This window comes from Medicago truncatula, chromosome 8, assembly GCF_003473485.1.
Source record: "Medicago truncatula cultivar Jemalong A17 chromosome 8, MtrunA17r5.0-ANR, whole genome shotgun sequence".
NCBI lineage: Eukaryota > Viridiplantae > Streptophyta > Magnoliopsida > Fabales > Fabaceae > Medicago > Medicago truncatula.
This window is the reverse complement of record NC_053049.1, coordinates 18,319,880-18,337,928: the sequence shown is the minus strand read 5'-3', so window position 1 is coordinate 18,337,928 and position 18,049 is coordinate 18,319,880. Positions and strand designations below refer to the sequence as shown.

General features: G+C 37.3%; 2 non-coding genes across 2 annotated transcripts; both read left to right on the top strand.

The window, feature by feature from the left end:
- The first annotated feature begins 8,607 nt into the window (after positions 1-8,607).
- On the top strand, positions 8,608-8,714 carry LOC112422257 (small nucleolar RNA R71). Its single transcript, XR_003012624.1, has one exon. It is a non-coding gene; the product is annotated as a small nucleolar RNA R71 (small nucleolar RNA).
- Positions 8,715-17,410: 8,696 nt separating this feature from the next.
- Positions 17,411-17,517, top strand: LOC120577789 (small nucleolar RNA R71). Its single transcript, XR_005643771.1, has one exon. It is a non-coding gene; the product is annotated as a small nucleolar RNA R71 (small nucleolar RNA).
- The last annotated feature ends 532 nt before the right edge of the window (positions 17,518-18,049 follow it).

The following is an 18,049-nucleotide window of genomic DNA, read 5'->3' as shown; positions in this document are numbered from 1 at the left end:
CCCAAGACAAAGAGAAGTCTACTCACTCATGTTCATCGTAGACATGGGGAAGAAGAGAGAAAGCATAAAAGTAAATGACAAGAAAGTAAAGGAAAAGAAAAGAAATTTTATTAGAAAGACAATTGTCACTTATTGAATTCCAAGAATAGATGAATATTTGTGATGGCTAGCTACTCTATTTATAGTTTACATTCGACTTAAAATCTAAGCAATTACAAAGGGTTCTTTTGTAAACTAAAACAGAGTAGCTTAGAATCTAAGCAAAAGCAGCAAAACTGGGTCTTGGAGGCGGCACGGCCGTGCCACCCTTAGCACGGGCCATGCTAATCTTATGACTTGGGGGAGATATATTTTTGTCTCCGAATCTTCGTAGTTTTGCTCCAAATCAGCTCCAAACCCCTTTCTTTTGCTCCAAGACTCAATCCATCAAATATTCGTTCTTGAAATATAACAATACGCAATTAAAGTAAAATAATTCAAAAAGGAAATAATACTAATATAAAATAAACTTAAATCTAATTAAAACGAAACTAAATAACATATTAAAATAGATAATAAATGACTCATCAAACTCCCCCACACTTGAATCTTTGCTTGTCCTCAAGCAAAAAGCATAAACATGGTAGCACAAAACAATATTATCATATGACAATTTAATTAAAACACATGTCTCCTCAAGGGCTTTAATTTCAAGCGTACATTAATTACAAACTCAAGCATTTCTTGTAAACCTTATTCAACCCAACAATCAAGTTTCAAGTGAGTGTGTGTGTGTAGTCAACCCTTTTCTTGCTCCTGTATAAGATAGATATTATAAGAAAACATGTTCTAATCCTAGTGCTAAACCAACCAAGAAAAAACTCTTTCTTCATTTCATATAAGAGAGATGGGAGTATTTGCGATCCTTTGATCTTTTCCGTTTACACATTTCAACATACTTTATTTAAGGAAACAACACCTTCACGTAGGAAGTCTGAGGGCCTACCCCCTTCCCCAATCTTGATTCAATGGTTCCCCTTAAAATATCATCTTCACATAGGAAGTCGGAGGGCCTACCCCCTTCCCCAATCTAGAGTCAATGACGCTTTTTAAAGTTTCTCAAGATAACATCACCTTCACGTAGGAAGTCGAAGGGCCTACCCCCTTCCCCAATCTAGATCCAACAATGCAACCTTAAAAGAGAAGAAGGAGAAGAAGAAGAAGAAGAAGAAGAAGAAGAAGAAGAAGAAGAAGAAGAAGAAGAAGAAGAAGAAGAAGAAGAAGAAGAAAGAGGGAAGAGAGGAAGAGGAAGGCTCACATTTTTCATTGAGGTCCATAGGGAGGACCTTGGAGGTTGAGGTGTTGCATCATGTTCCAAATCATTTGATTATTCTCTTCGGCGATGTGGTTGCCCCTTAGGACATCATTTCGGAGCCCGGATAATTCAACATCTTGCCTTTGTTGCTCGGTGCTTATCCTTTCAACCTCGGTTTGCATCCATGTCCATCTTTCTTTATCATTATTTCCTCCGGTATCATGGTCGTGGTGCTCCTTCTCATAGTGCAAGTGTGCACCTTCCGCTTCTTCAACAATATGCTCTTCATGTACCTGCGAATCATCACCAACATACAACAAATTTTCTTCCACCTCGGTGTTAGTCCGAGATGGGTTAGGAAGTATAATCAAAACAGACACATTGAGTTTGAGTGTATAAGCCATGGGGGGTCGAGGTTTTATGAAGTTCATAGACAAGGGTCTCTATGTTAAGCCTATTGTTTCCCTCAATCTTGTTTATCCCTTGGTCCTCACCCACTCCCAATTGCCTAGCTATGTATGTGATGATACCACCTACTACTATCTCTCCCTTATCATTAGACCTATTACCTATATGGGAAAGGTAGTCAAGCAAGTAAAAGAAAATGTTAACAGGGTGGTTGTTCAGCATAGCCCATAACATGAAGAGTTCATCTGTCCTAGTGTTCCCCAATTCAGTCCTACCCCAAATGGTGCAAGCCATAACCCTTTGAAGGTATCTAAGCACAGGGTTGTGAATGTTGCTAGCTTTGTTGGCACGTGTGTTAAATTGCCTAAGGCCGGTAATGCGTTCCCAATAGAACTTAAAAACTCATAGGTGAAATTCTCATACCCTCTCATAGGTCTCAACATAGCAACCCACCCTAATCTTCCTAGCAATTGAAACACATTGTCTCTAAGGCCTAGCGTAATCAAGTCATAATTATCAGGTGTCGCGTCATTTTTTGGAGATCAAGGCTATTTGATTAGCTTTTGACTCACTAATTTATTTCACGACTGAACATTTAATTTTTAAGAAAAAGGGGAAAAAAGTTCAAACTACCCCATTTTGAAAAGATTTAGGGTTCGGGGCTTAGTTACATAAAGGGAAGGTATCATCACCCTTTATGTCCGTAGTACTCTTTGAGAACCTCTTGATTTTATTTAATTAATGTGCTATAAATTTGCTTGCTTGAAAAGAAATTAAAGTGATGATTAAAAGAAAAAGAAAGTGAGACCTAATTTATCTACATTTTTTATGATTTGGAAGGACGATTGTCCTTTGCCTACGTACCCGTAAGGGATCAAAACCTCGTAGTTTGGGGTAGAAATTGACGTTTGATTGGTTGTGTGTTTTTTATTAGTTTTGAAAAAGATTTTAAAATGAAAAGCCAAGTGGCAAATAATAATTTGTTTGTGTTTTTTAATTTAAATGAAAATAGACTCGAAGTAGAATTAAATTGATTAATGTTTGATTTAAGAAAATAAAATAAAATGACGGTCACTTGATTTAAGATCAAGGTTTATTGTAAAAAGTTTTTATTTTTATTTTTTGTTATTTGCATGTTTTTGAATAATAAATAAAACTAACGTAGCAATGAAATAAAAACATGAGAATTTTGTAGTGAGAGAATTCTGTAGTGACGTTGGATCACCACAAAATCTTTTTTTTTTTTTTTTGCATTTTTTATGACATAAAGGAAAAAAAAATACCTTGAAACCGAAAGGGACAGAAAGGAGTAGAAAAAGAAGAAAGACTCGTCAACACAAGTAAAAAGAGGGAGATGAGAACTTTATACCTATCCTTTTGCTTGTTGTCCTTGAATATTATGTCATGGTTCTTTGCCTGCACTTTCTTCTTTGGGGGAGGTCCTCCCGAAGAGCTTGCAACTTATTTTCCACTTCTCTTTAAAGCCATTGCCTTGACCTTGGTTGGATTTGGTGTGGTTTTGGTGAAGGTTGGATTTTGGGGATGTTTTTTTTTTTTTTTTGTAACACTCCTATTTCTATTAAAACAATTAAACATGTGAATACTACCTTTATTCAAGAAATAGAGGCTACGCCACATTCATAATCCAAAAACATATAAACATGTATATAAACCTCAACAGTTGCAGCGGAATATAAACCAGAGTAATCAACATATACATGTTATGAATAAATAATTACATCAACATAGATGCATCTCAAAAATCCCAAACATACGGGTAATCTCCAAACATAATAAAATCCAAAATAAACTAATCTAGACCGACACAACGAGCCTAGATCAGAGCCGACTAAACTCAACACCGATATCGGAGAAAGCTCCCGATATCACCAAGCACAAACTCATCAAGCACTACTCCTGCAAAACGTCTACCCATTCATACAGACAGGTAGGCGGTTAAAACCACTGGGTGTAAGTATTACATCATCATAATCAAAATAACAGTTAACATGAATATTTCAATATAAACATCATGCATTTGATCAATAGTAAACACAAATTAATACTTGCATCACACCGCAATATCTCACATCAATAATCATCAATCACATGTATCATGAACAATTATCAATTCACAATTATTCATTCACAATCACCAAATCACATATATCAACGGACGATCATTAATCACATTTCATGAACAATATCAATTTCCAATTATTCACACACAATCACCAAACACAAATATCAATAAGACTCATGTCATGATATGCACCTATTGACACATATATGCATGTGGTACCAAATCACCTCAGGGTCGTCACCCATATCCAGATCTCAAAAGATCTCTACCATGCCGAAGCCCAATAACGAATAAAACATCGTATCCAGATCTCAAAAGATCTCTGCCAGGCCGAAGCCCTAAAACTAGACCTCAAAAGATCTCTGCTAGGCCAGAGCCCAATAATGAATAAAACATCATCTCAACACGACTATGATGCATGGACATGTATAAGGACTCGATAATGCGACAACAATCACAATTTTCTCCACAATATATAGGACAACACCCAATTATATTGTTCATCTCCACATCATTTGCATTATCAAGAAAACATGGCGATACACAATTAAATCATAGTATTCATCATCACACAACAACATGATTATGAAGAATGTTATTCAACATCAACTATCACATATAGTTTCACTCATTCAAGCATTTCCTACATCATAAGTAAGATAGCATATACATCTCATGATAAATATCATATCATTCATTCATACAACTTCACTTAGTTATAGAGACATAGTCACCACAATTCTTAAGACAATTGGTTCAAGAAACGTTTTTGACCAAAAACCATATCAAGTGGCCACCGGCCAACATGGATAAATCTCAAGACAAAACGACACAAAGATCCACTAGACCCCTTTTACAAAAGGTTAAATCTTTCATAAAAATACCCCTAGATGATTAGGATAAAGTCCCTATACTTAGAAATAAGTTTGGAAACAATTGGATCAAAGAAAATTGCATTTTTAAGGTTTTTTAAAAGACAGCATCGTGGCACGATTTTTCCAGCATCAGAAGGACTGAAATTCTGGTCAAAATCGTGGCACGATGGCCCCGAATCGTGGCACGGTCCTGGTGTGACAGACAACACCAGATTTTTTGCTTTCACGTTTTCACGCATAAAAGTCAAACCGTTAATCTGTTTTCGATGCCGTTTTCACCTACGTGTTCATGACACTTAGCCCTATCTTAATGTACAAAAAAATTCAAGTTTCAACATTCCCAAATTCATTTTCCAAATCCTTACACAACACTCATTTTTTTCAAAACGGTTAACAATTGGATTTTCACCCGAAACCCCCAATTTCCCCCAAACGACTCGACTATCACAACTACAACATAAAAACAGAAATTTCATCAAGTTTAACTCATCCAACCACATAGACAACTCAGTCAACAACTTTGTATATCAAATTTTACTTTGGTCCTTCACATGATCATCTAGCACAACTTCACCAATACAAACAACTTATTTTATAAAATGGAATACCCATGATATCATTCAACAACAACAACAGCATATCTACTTCAACAACATTTTATTTAGACATGAATTCAACCATAATTCAACAACACAATATCCCAATCCAACAATTGAGCAAAACACATAAGTATCCATTTTCACCAAACCAACAACAACAACAACTTATTTCACAACAACAAAATTATGAATCATGCATACCCAAGCCATGAATTAGCATCCATAACATCACTTAACAACAACAACATCTATTGATCATAAAACTTGTCACAATTCATCAACAACCATGCATAATTCACCAATTGAGCATAATTTACAAACTATCCATTTTCATAGATCATGAACTTGCAATTTCATCATGAACAATTCATTTAACATCAAATTAACATATTCAAACATATCTCTACAACATAAGCACGAATTTCAAAGATTGGGTTCATGATAATCACTTATTCCCATAATCAATTATGCATAGAACAAGAGAAAAAGAATTAACTAAATGATTATGATAAAAACTAACCCCCTTACCTTAATTATCTCCAACTATTAGCTCAAGTTTCACTTTTGCTCCTATGATTCTTCAAACCCTTGAATTCTTCAAGTTCCTCTTCCCTCTAACCCTTGTTCTTCTCTTCTTCCACTTTCTCTCTCTACCTCTCTCTAGAAAATATCTTATGAAATGAATGAGGTTTTCCTCTAAAACAATTGTTTTGTGGTATAACCCTCTAATGGGCCTAACCCAAAACCTAATGGACTTAACCCATTTTCTATTCAAACCAAAATGTTTCTACACTCAAAAAGGTAATTAACTAATAATAGTAAAATCTTAGTTTTACTCTAGTAAATTAGTAAAACAACTATTCTTACTAACCACTAAAAGTAACTCTCACCAAAACTTATAATTTTACCCATTCTCACAAAATGACCAAAATACCCCTAAGTCCAAAATGACTAAAATACCCTTCTAACACGGAAACCCATGAAAATGCACCCAATGATGAATAATCACACACAAACACATATAAACACGTAATAAAAGTAATTAAAATAAATCTAGCTAAAAATCGGGCTGTTACATTTTTGGTGGAAAAGGTTGGTTTAGTGATGTGGTGAAGGTTTAATTGAGTTTTAAGAGTTGGGGTGTGGAATTTGGTGATGAATTTGTGGCTTTAGGGTTAGGTTAATGGGGGCTACGAATTTGGTTGATTTTAGTTTGGATGGAGGAAAGTTGTTTTTGATTGGAGGGTTATGATTGGAATGGTGTTTGTGATGCATTGGGTGGAGAAATTGTTTGAATTGGTGAAGTTTTGAGGGAGATATGAAGGTTTGAGGTTTTGTGGTTATGGAGGTTTTAGAGAGAAGTTTGAAGGTAGAGAGATGTTTGTGGTTGAGAATGAAGGAAGAAGCAGGCCAAAAGTGTGGTTATACCTACCTGTTGATCGGGCACGGCCGTGCCAACCCTAGCACGGGTCGTGCAAACTTCCTGGAATTTTGATTGTTTTTGTAATGGTAAGGTCTGGCACGGTCGTGCCAGTGTGAGCACGGGCCGTGCCAAGGTTCTGGGCTACGGGGCTTCAAAATTTTTAATTTTTTCGAATATTGCTTGGACAATTACCTACAAAACAACTTAAAACAACGAAAAACAAACAAAACAAAAGAAGTTAAATGCGTGGGTTGCCTCCCACGAAGCGCTCCTTTATAGTCATTAGCTTGACCGTTAGAAAGTGTCCTTAGAAAGGATCAAAGAGATCATATTGTGTAGATGACGCTAAGAAGCGTTCTTTCACATCGTGATCTTTAATCATGTTGCAATAATAAAGAGCAGGACCTTTCATAACATTCTCTAACTCAAATCCTACCATATCATCACTCACTTGAAAAGCAATCCTACCATATTTAACATCAACGATAGCACCCGCAATAGCGAGAAAAGGTCTTCCTAGAATCATAGGGCAATCACGATCCTCTTCTATGTCAACTACTACAAAATCAGTCGGGATGTATATCCCTTCTATCTTAACGGGAATGTCTTCAACATATCCAACTATTGGGTTTGATCGGCTAACTTCAATGTCATCTCGGTAGGTTTTAACTCTCCTATTCTCATCTTTGTAAAGAGGGATAGAGGAAGCAAACTAACACTAGCTCCTAAGTCACACAAGGCTTTGTCTATGGTTTCTTTCCCTATGACACAAGGGATGGCAAAACTACCTGGGTCTCTAAGCTTTGGGGGTTGCTTCTTGATAATTGCACTACTCTCCCTAGTCAAAGCTATTGTCTCTTTGAAATCTATAGCCTTTTTCTTTGAAAAAATTTCTTTTAAAAACTTGGCATATAGAGGCATTCGAGACAAAGCTTCCGCAAAGGGAATTTTAATGCAAATCTTCTTAAGGATGTTAATAAATTTATTGAATTGTGCCTCCAAGTTAAGCTTAGTAAACCTTAATGGGGAAGGAGCTTTGTTCTTATCAAGTGGTTTCTCACTTTCTATCACATCTCTTACCTAAAAGCATAACACTCTCTCCCTTAATACTTTTGGCTTCAGCAACGGTCTTTTCTAACTTACTACCCCCAAAAGAAATATAATTGACATGAGCTTTGGGGTTTGTTTCGGTTTGACCGGGAAAGACTCCCGATGTTTGAGAAGAGGTGGCCACTTGTTGGGCCACTTGGGAGATTTGGGTCTCAAGCATTTTGGTGTGTGTGGCGATAGAATCTACCTTGGTATTGAGTTTGGAGAGAGAATCGTTTAGAAATCCCGTTTGGTTTTTGAGTTCTTGAAGTTGTTTATTTTGATTCATCATGCAATTTTCTAACAAAATTTCCAAACTTGATTTCTGAGCCATTCTCTGGTTGTTTGTATAGCCTGGCGGTGCTACTTGTCCATAGGAACCTTGAGGATTTTTATAAAAATTTTGGTTGGGTCTAGTTCCTTGGTTGTATTGAGCGTAGTTTATTTGTTCAATACCATTGGCAGCACTACCTAAGTGACAATCAACACCTATATGACCAAAAACACCACAAATTTCACAAGGAGGAGATGTAGTAGAAGGTATGACAACATTAACATTAAGTTTTTCAAATTTTTGAGTTAAGGCATCAACCTTAGCAGTAAGGTGGTCACAATTAGAGACCTCGTAAATACCTGCCTCCTTTTTGGAGGGTGTAGAGGCGGTGATGGCTCTTTCGTTGGTCCATTGGTAGTGATTTTGAGCCATGTCTTCAATCAATGCATAAGCCTCCGTATAGTTATTGTTCATCAAGGCTCCACCTGCAGCTGCATCAACAGACATCTTAGTGGTATATGTTAGGTCATTATAAAAAGTGTGTACTATGAGCCACTTTTCTAAACCATGGTGGGGACAAAGTCTAAGCATTTCCTTGAAATGTTCACATGCATCATATAGAGATTCCCCATCTTTTTGGTTGAACCGCGTGATTTGATCTCTTAGTTTAGCGGTTTTAAATGGGGAAAGAATCGGGCAAGGAATGCTTGCCTCATATGATCCCATGAAGTGATGGAACTGACTTCTACGAAATGGAACCAAGCGCTTGCTCTATCCCTTAAGGAAAAGGGAAAGTGTAACACCCCGATTTCCCAATATAAAAATTTCATTTCAATTATCAGAGTAAAACATCATGAAACGGGATATTACACTTCTTAAAATCATAAATGAGATAATTAACAAATTATCTTTCAACATAATTATTTCAAACTCGCAGCGGATAAGTTCATCATCATTAATAAAGTCTTGGCACGCAGGCCTCATAAATGTCATCTCAAAAATTTAGTTAAACAACATGAAAACATATCGAATACGTAAAGGAAAGAGAAACAACCACTAAAGATCCCCTCCCATTACGTATCAGAGCAACTTAAGACTCACTGAGGCAAGGCCTCTCACGACAGCACAACAACAACCTACTCTTGATTACCTGCAAGTTACTCATACAAAGAGCAACATTTTCAAGCAGAAGGGGTGAGATTTCACAAAACAACATTATTAATCAATATAATTCAACAATCGTAATTAACATCATAAATCTTCAACAAAAGCATCTTAAACATCATAGTGTCATAGATAATAGGCTAAACTTCACTTTTCGCCCTCTAAGTTTCAAAATGTTACGATTTTGGCCCCCTATTAAAAAAAACTGGCAAAAGTGACCCCTATGTTTAGGGAAATATGCTCTTTTGACCTCCTAACATAAGAAAAATATGTTTTTTGACCCCTTATCTTTACAAAAAGTTGCGATGATGGCCCCTTTTTTGGGACACATCGCGTCTTCTCAGCAATTTTTGGATGAAAGGGGCCAAAATTGCTATTTTTTTTAATAAGGGGCCAAAATTGCAACATTTTGAAACATAGGGGGCGAAAAGTGAAGTTTAGCCTAGATAATAATATATCAAGTAAACACTTCATTAAAGCATCGTAATTCACATGCATCTTAACATCTTTCATTATTTGACTCGACTATGGGACAATGCAACTTAGACCTCTTATATGCATGTGGTACCAATACAGGGCATGAGCCCCCATCGTTATTGAGTATTAATATACTTCCAGGGCATAAGCCCCCATCGCTAATTTGAGTTAATGCTCCATCGTGTTGAGTACTAAGCTCCAGGGCATGAGCCCCCAACATATGTATGCTAATGCATGGACTCGATCTCTTAAAACATCTTAATCATCATCTCTTATGTATCCAATATTTGGAGGTTCAACATCATCTTATTCATCTTATATCGACTCATGCAACTTAGTTAAATAACAATAGCAACATAGGCAGATCACAACAGCAGCATGACTTCATAATATTAAATTCATTTCAACAACATCTTAATCATTCAATAATATCTTAAGTAATGTGTAACACTCCGTTTTCCCAACATAAAAATTTCATAAATTAATCAGAGTAAAACACCTTAAATGGAATGTTACACTTATTTTCTTAAAATCATAAATGGAATAATTAAATAATTATCCTTCAAATCTCAACAATGTAATTGATGAGATAAAACCGCAAAGTGCACGGTCTTACCGAAGTAGTATGAAAAGAGTATCGTTCCGACAGAGAGTAGTTCAATTAAATTAACCTTTAGAAATGATTAGAAGAGAAAAGAATTGTAAGTTGGGGGTTTTCAAGCGATTGAAAATTAATAATATAAAAAGAGCCTTGGGATCGTTGGTTTCATCTAAATAACAAGTCCTTCTCAAACCAAAACCATAAGCTTATAATGTTATGTTAGACCTAATTTCTCAAGACAGTTTCTCTTATGTTCCTCTAGCAACCAAGCCTATTTCGCTGACTTGATTACTATTAGATTTTGGTTCCTCTAACAACCAAGCCTATTTCGCTGACTTGATTGTTATTAGTTCCCTTGAAGATGGAAACTATATGTCTCAAAGATTGCAAAGCCTATTTCCCTGACTTTGCAATCCTTGTCTAAATTCACTTGTTCGAATATCAAAACTCCACTTTCGTTTTATGAATTGATATTTGGAATGATGGATAAACAATTATCAAACCCTCCACTTTCGTTTCCACAGTTTGATAATGGTTGATCCATGTTAAAACGGTGAATTTAGATAAGAAATTAGGGTTACATAAGATTAAGGCTTAGAGCTTGGTTTGATTAGGATTATGTCATTTAGACTTATCCAACAATCCCAAGACAAGAAGAAGTCTACTCACTCATGTTCATCGTAGACATGGGGGAGAAGAGAGAAAGCATAAAGGTAAATGACAAGAAAATAAAGGAAAAGAAAAGAACTTTAATTAGAAAAGCAATTGTCACTTATTGAATTCCAAGTAAAGATGAATATTTGTGATGGATGGCTACTCTATTTATAGCATTCATTCGACTTAAAATCTAAGCTATTACATTCGGGCTAAAAATAGAGTAGCTTAAAATCTAAGCAAAAGCAGCAAAAGGCACTCTGGATGGTGGCACGGTCGTGCCAAGGCTAGCACGGGCCGTGCCAAGCTTCTGACTGTGGGGAGACATATTTTTGTCTCTCAATCTTCATATTTTTGCATCCAATCGGTTCCAAGTCCCTTTCTTTTGCTCCAAGACTCAATCCATCCAATATTCATTCCTGAAATAAAATAAAATGCAATTTGTAGTAAACTATCCTAAAAAGGAAATAATGCTAATATAAAATAAAATAAAATCTAATTAAAACTAAACTAAAAAGCTTATAAAAGTAAGCAATAAATGACTCATCAAACTCCCCCACACTTGAATCTTTGCTTGTCCTCAAGCAAAAGGCATAGACATGGCAGCAACAAAAGGATTAATATATGACACTTTAAATAAAAGCTTATGTCTCCCTCGATGTTTCATTTCAATGTACACTAATCATAACTTCAAGCATTCCTTGTAAACTTATTCAACCCGACAACAAATCTCAAGTGAGTGTGTGTGTGTAGTCCAACCCTTTTCTTGCTCCAGTATAAGATAGATATTATGAGGAACAGGTTCTAACCTTAACACTAAAATGACCGAGAAAAATCTTTTCTTCATTTCATATAAGAGAAGTGGGAGAGTTAAGATAGACTTGATGAATTTATACATTTGGGGGCTTGTAGATGCCTAGGGGCTATCATTTCACATTGGAAGTCCGTGAGAGGGTATCCTTTCCTCCAAGTTTCTATGATCACCCTAAGTAGTGCTACAACTTGTTTACTTCACTTAGGAAGTTCCTCTTTTTAGAGGGTTTAATTCAAGCACAATTTGTTTGAGAAGTCATCACCACATTTAGGAAGTCAGTGAGAGGGTATCCTTTCCTCCACGTGTGGTGATATCCTTCCGCCCCATTTCGGTTTACACATTTCATCACATTAGAATTATTCCCACATAAACTTATACTACTTTTACTCTGAAGATTTTTTAAGGGTCCAGGTTACCATTAAAGCTAGAACATGTTCCTTAAAATACCTACTCATACACTTACTCAAGGATTGCAACTAGGTGCTTTTCTCATTGGAGAATTTATTTCACAATAAAACTTGATGTGGGTATAGCAAGAATACTTATAACACAAGAAATCACTTTCATGTACAAGTAACGACCATTGAAGAGACAACAAAAAATTTATGTCATAATAAAACAATAAAAACAAGCTGCTTATTCATGCCTTTTACAATAAAACAAAACAAAAGAATAAAGTTCAAGGGAGTTTGGAAACACTACGACTAATGACACTTTATTAGGCTCCCCCCACACTTAGGAGAAGCATTGTCCTCAATGATTTAAGATTAAAAACGAAAGAAACAAGGAAAAAGTGAGAAAGGATGCGGAAAGCTCACAATTTGCCGAAAATTTTGAACCCCGGAGGCCTGTTAGGTTGGCACGGCCGTGCCAGCTTTAGCACGGGCCGTGCCATCATTCTGCCAATTTTGGTTGAGGTGGTGTTGTGATTCCTGGCACGGCCGTGCCAACTTAAGCACGGGCCGTGCCACCTTTCTGGTTCTTGTAACTTTGATTTTTCTTGCGTTTCCTAGTCAATCTCGGACATTTACCTACAAAACAAGGAAAAAATAACAGAAAACAAAGAAAGCAATTAAATTAGTGGGTTGCCTCCCACGAAGCGCTCTTTTATCGTCACTAGCTTGACGAAAATAAGGATAAAAATCCTTAAGGTGGGTCACTCAGAGTGAAATCAGCCACTACTTCATTTACTTCTCCGGTATTATAGATTTTAAGCCTTTGCCCATTAACCGTGAAGGATCCTGTTTCTTCAGAAAATATTTCAATCGCCCCATAAGGGTAGACCGTGCGAACTTGAAAAGGACCGGACCATCGTGACCTTAGTTTACCGGGAAAGAGCTTTAGCCTAGAATTAAAGAGTAGCACAAGGTCACCGCTTTTGAAGTGATTCTTGACGATTTTCTTGTCATGCCAATTCTTAGTTCTTTCCTTATAAATGCGGGCATTCTCATATGCATCTATCCTAAGTTCTTCTAGCTCGTTTAATTGAAGCTTTCTTTTTTCACCGGCTAAATTGGAGTCTAAGTTGAGGTTTCTAATTGCCCAATAGGCCTTATGCTCGAGCTCAACGGGAAGGTGACAAGATTTCCCATAGACAAGTTTAAAAGGGGTCATTCCAATGGGAGTTTTATAAGCCATTCGATAGGCCCAAAGGGCATCGTCAAGCTTACTTGACCAATCTTTCCTAGAGGTTGAAACAGTTTTTTCAAGGATAGCTTTGATTTGTCTATTTGAGACCTCCACTTGTCCGCTAGTTTGGGGGTGATAAGGTGTCGCAATTTTGTGCCTCACTCCAAGTTTTTGCAAAAGTTTTTCAAAATGTCTTGAAATGAAGTGAGACCCTCCATCGCTTATTACAACCCTTGGCACTCCGAACCTAGGAAAGATGACTTTTTTAAACAGTTTTATAACAATTTGTGCATCATTAGTGGGGGAAGCAATGGCCTCAACCCATTTGGACACATAGTCAACTGCTACTAATATGTATTGATTCCCAAAAGAGGAGGGGAATGGTCCCATAAAGTCAATACCCCAAACATCAAAAATTTCGACTTCAAGGATGTTGTTCAAAGGCATTTCATTTCTTTTAGTAATACTACCGGTGCGTTGACATTTGTCACATTTAGAAATAAAGGAATGCACATCTTTGAAAAGTGATGGCCACCAGAAACCAGAATGAAGAATTTTGAAAGAAGTCTTTTGTGTACTGGTGTGGCCACCATAAGAAGAGGAGTGGCAATGAGTTAGAATACTACTTACCTCGTTTTCAGGAATTCATCTCCTGAAAATCCCATCTGAGCCTCTTCTGAAGAGGTAGGGCTCATCCCAATAGTAGTGCTTGAGATCATTGAAGAACTTCTTCTTTTGTTGGTAGCTTAACTCAGGCGGTAGCACTCCTGCTGCAAGAAAATTAACAAAATTTGCATACCAAGGTGCGTCAGTTTGTGCCAATAAGAAGAGTTGGTCATCCGGGAAGGAATCATCCAAGGGTAACTCATCATCATTGGTCTCCCGAAGTCGGGACAAGTGGTCAGCGACAACATTTTCTATACCTTTTTTATCTTTTATTTCAAGGTCAAATTCTTGGAGGAGCAAAATCCATCGGATCAATCTCGGTTTGGCATCTTTTTTGTTTAGCAAGTATTTTATGGCCGAGTGATCTGTGTAAACAATGATTTTTGGCATAATTTTTCTGTTGTGGCATAATTTACCTGTGCCCCATCTAGGGTCTTACTGGCGTAGTATATGGCATGCATCTTTTTTTCCTTTCTCTGACCTAACACCGCTCCAACCGCATAGTCACTTGCGTCACACATTATTTCAAAGGGCAAACTCCAATATGGTGGTTGTATGATTGGGGCAGTGATTAGTGCTTCTTTCAACCTGCATAATGCCTGCAAACAAGCATCATCGAACACAAAGTCTGTGTCCTTAAGAAGGAGGCTTGTTAGTGGTTTAGTGATTGATGAAAAATCTTTAATGAAACGGCAGTAGAACCCTGCATGTCCTAGGAAACTTCTAATTTCTTTGACTGAGGTAGGAGGTAGCATTTTTTCAATAATTTCGATTTTTGCTTTATCTACCTCTATACCTCTGTCGAAGACCAAGTGTCCTAGGACAATTCCTTCTCTTACCATGAAGTGACATTTCTCCCAATTTAAGACTAGGTTCAACTGTTCACATCTTTCCAAAACTTTTTCAAGGTTAGTCAGACAATCATCAAAACTAGATCCATGCACAGAAAAATCATCCATAAAAACTTCCATTATTTTTTCAACAAAGTCAGAAAAAATTGACATCATGCATCTTTGAAAAGTAGCAGGGGCATTACAAAGACCAAAAGGCATCCTTCTATAGGCAAAGGTCCCAAAGGGGCATGTAAAAGTCGTCTTTTCTTGGTCATTAGGGTGAATGGGTATTTGGAAAAATCCGGAATAACCATCTAAGTAGCAAAAATGTGAATGCTTAGCTAACCTTTCTAACATTTGATCTATAAAAGGGAGAGGGAAGTGATCTTTACGGGTTGCTTTATTAAGCTTCCAATAATCAATACACATTCTCCAACCGGTGACGGTCCTAGTGGCAATGGATTCATTTTTATCATTTTTAATAACTGTGAGACCACCCTTTTTAGGTACAACTTGCACGGGGCTAACCCATTTGGAATCAGAAATTGGATAAATAACACCTGCATCTAGGAGTTTTAAAACTTCTTTTTTCACAACTTCTTTCATATTAGGATTTAGCCTTCTTTGATGTTCAATGGAGGGTTTATAGTCTTCTTCAAGAAGTATCCTATGCATGCATAATGAAGGATTTATTCCTTTAATGTCGTCAATGGTGTACCCTATAGCTTTAGGATACTTCTTGAGGACATAAAGTAACTTTTCAGTTTCTACTTCATCGAGGCTTGCATTTACAATAACAGGGTAGGTAGAGTTAGGGCCCAAGAATTCATACCTTAGATTTGATGGAAGCGGTTTAAGCTCTACTTTCGGTGCCTCCTTGGGTAGAAGTGCTGGTTCTTCTTTTACTAACTCCTCCACACTTAGACCTTCCATTGGAGGAGTTCTATTCAACAGCTCTTCATAAGCTTTTGCCTCACCTTCCAGTTTTGTACCTGCATTGTTTACCAAGCATACTTCCAAACCATCATGTGTAGTTGATGCTAAAGAGCACTCTTTCACGCAATGGTCGACTATATCTATCATGCAACAAGAGTCTTTAATGGAAGAACTTTTCATTAGTTTAGCAAGTTCAAATTCAACAGTCTCTTTACCGACATTAAAAGCAAGCTTACCCTTTTTTACATCAATGATGGCTCCTGCAGTAGCAAGAAAAGGTCTTCCTAAAAGAATTGGTACTTGGTTGTCTTCCTCCATTTCCATTACAACAAAATCAGCGGGGATGTATACCTCTCCTACCTTAACGGGGACATCTTCTATGATTCCAGCTGGATACTTAACAGAACGGTCCGCTAGTTGTAGGGTCATCCTTGTCGATTTAGGTTCCCCTATTCCTAACCTCTCGTAAAGGGATAAAGGCATTAGGCTGACACTGGCTCCTAGATCACACATAGCTTTCTTCACTACTTCTGACCCTATGACACAAGGTATGGAAAAACTGCCTGGGTCTTTAAGCTTTGGTGGCAATTTATTTTGGATGATGGCACTGCATTCTTCTGTAAGGTTAACCGTCTCACCTTCCTCAATTTTTCTCTTTTTAGAAAGGATTTCTTTCAAAAATTTAGCATAGGTAGGCATTTGGGTTAAGACTTCGGTGAAAGGCACATCAATGTATATTTTGTTCATCATTTCTATGAACTTTTTAAATTGCTCATCTAGCTTAGATTTGGCAAACCTTTGTGGGAAGGGAATTTTTGGCTTAAAGGGAGGTGGTGTGTTTTCCTCAACTCGTGGTTCCTCTCTTTCTGCCCTAGTTTCCCTAGATGGTGGTTCACAGATCTCTTTCTCACTGTCATTGGATTTGGTTCTCCTTATGGGGTCTTCGAGTGGCTTACCACTCCTAAGTGTAACAGCATTCATTTTGTTGGGGTGGTCAACCTTATGAACTACTTGGGAGAGCTGAGTTTCAGAAGTTTTGTTGTGAGAGGAGATGGAGTCTATCTTTGTTGTGAGAGTAGCAAGAGAGTTGCTCAAAAGTCTAGTTTGGTCCTTAAGCTCTTGGAGCTGTTCGGATTGTTTAAGAAAATAGTTTTCCATTAAAAGTTCAATGTGAGATTTTTGAACAACTCTTTGGCCATTCTGAACAAAGTTTAACTGCTCAATACTACTTAGTTTGCAATCGATGCTAGAGTGACTAGATAGGCCACATGCTTCACATGGAGGTGAGAAGGTAGGTGTGATAACATAAGTACTCATGCGATCAAGTCTTTGAGATAATGCATTCACCCTGGTAGATAGATAGTCAAAGGAAGAGGTTTCGTCCATACCTGCCTCTTTTTTAGAGGGTGAAGGATTGATGATTGCTTTCTCTTCCGTCCATTGAAAAAGGTTTAGAGCCATGTCCTCAATCAAGGCATAAGCTGTTGTGAAATCCTTGTTCATTAGGGCACCACCTGCAGCTGCATCAACAGTCAATTTAGTGTTAGATGTTAGACCGTTATAAAAGGTGTGGATGATTAACCATTTCTCCAAACCGTGATGTGGACAACGTCTAAGTAATTCTTTAAAACGCTCCCACACATCGAAAAGAGATTCCCCGTTTTTTTGAGTAAATTGGTAAAGCTTTCCCCTAAGTTGGGCGGTTTTTGATGGGGGAAAGAAGCGGCAAAGGAATTCTCGTCTCAGTTGGTCCCATGAGGTGATGGAACCGGGCTTTAAAGAATTGAACCAATTGCTGTCCCTATCTTTTAGAGAAAAGGGGAAGAGATGTAGCCTAACGACTTCTTGGTCGTCTTTGCAAGTTACACTAAGTCTCCAAAAGGTTGAGATATGTAAATTTGGATCTTCAGAGGGTGATCCAGAAAACTGGTTTTGTTGTACCAGAATTAGTAGCGCAGGTTTTATTTTGAAGTTGCTACCTTCAACCGTTGGGTAAACTATAATAGTGCATGGCTCATCCGAAGAAGGGATTGAATACTCCTTAAGAGTGCGTTCCTCAGCCATGTTATCTATTATTTTTATGCTACCCAAGAAGTCAAGTGTAGGAAAAGAAAGAAAGAAGAAGGGAAGAAGAGGGGGAGAGAAAAGAGTTCTAATCACAAAGAAAGAGTTAATCAAATTAGTTTACTCCCCGGCAGCGGCGCCAAAAACTTAATGAGATAAAACCGCA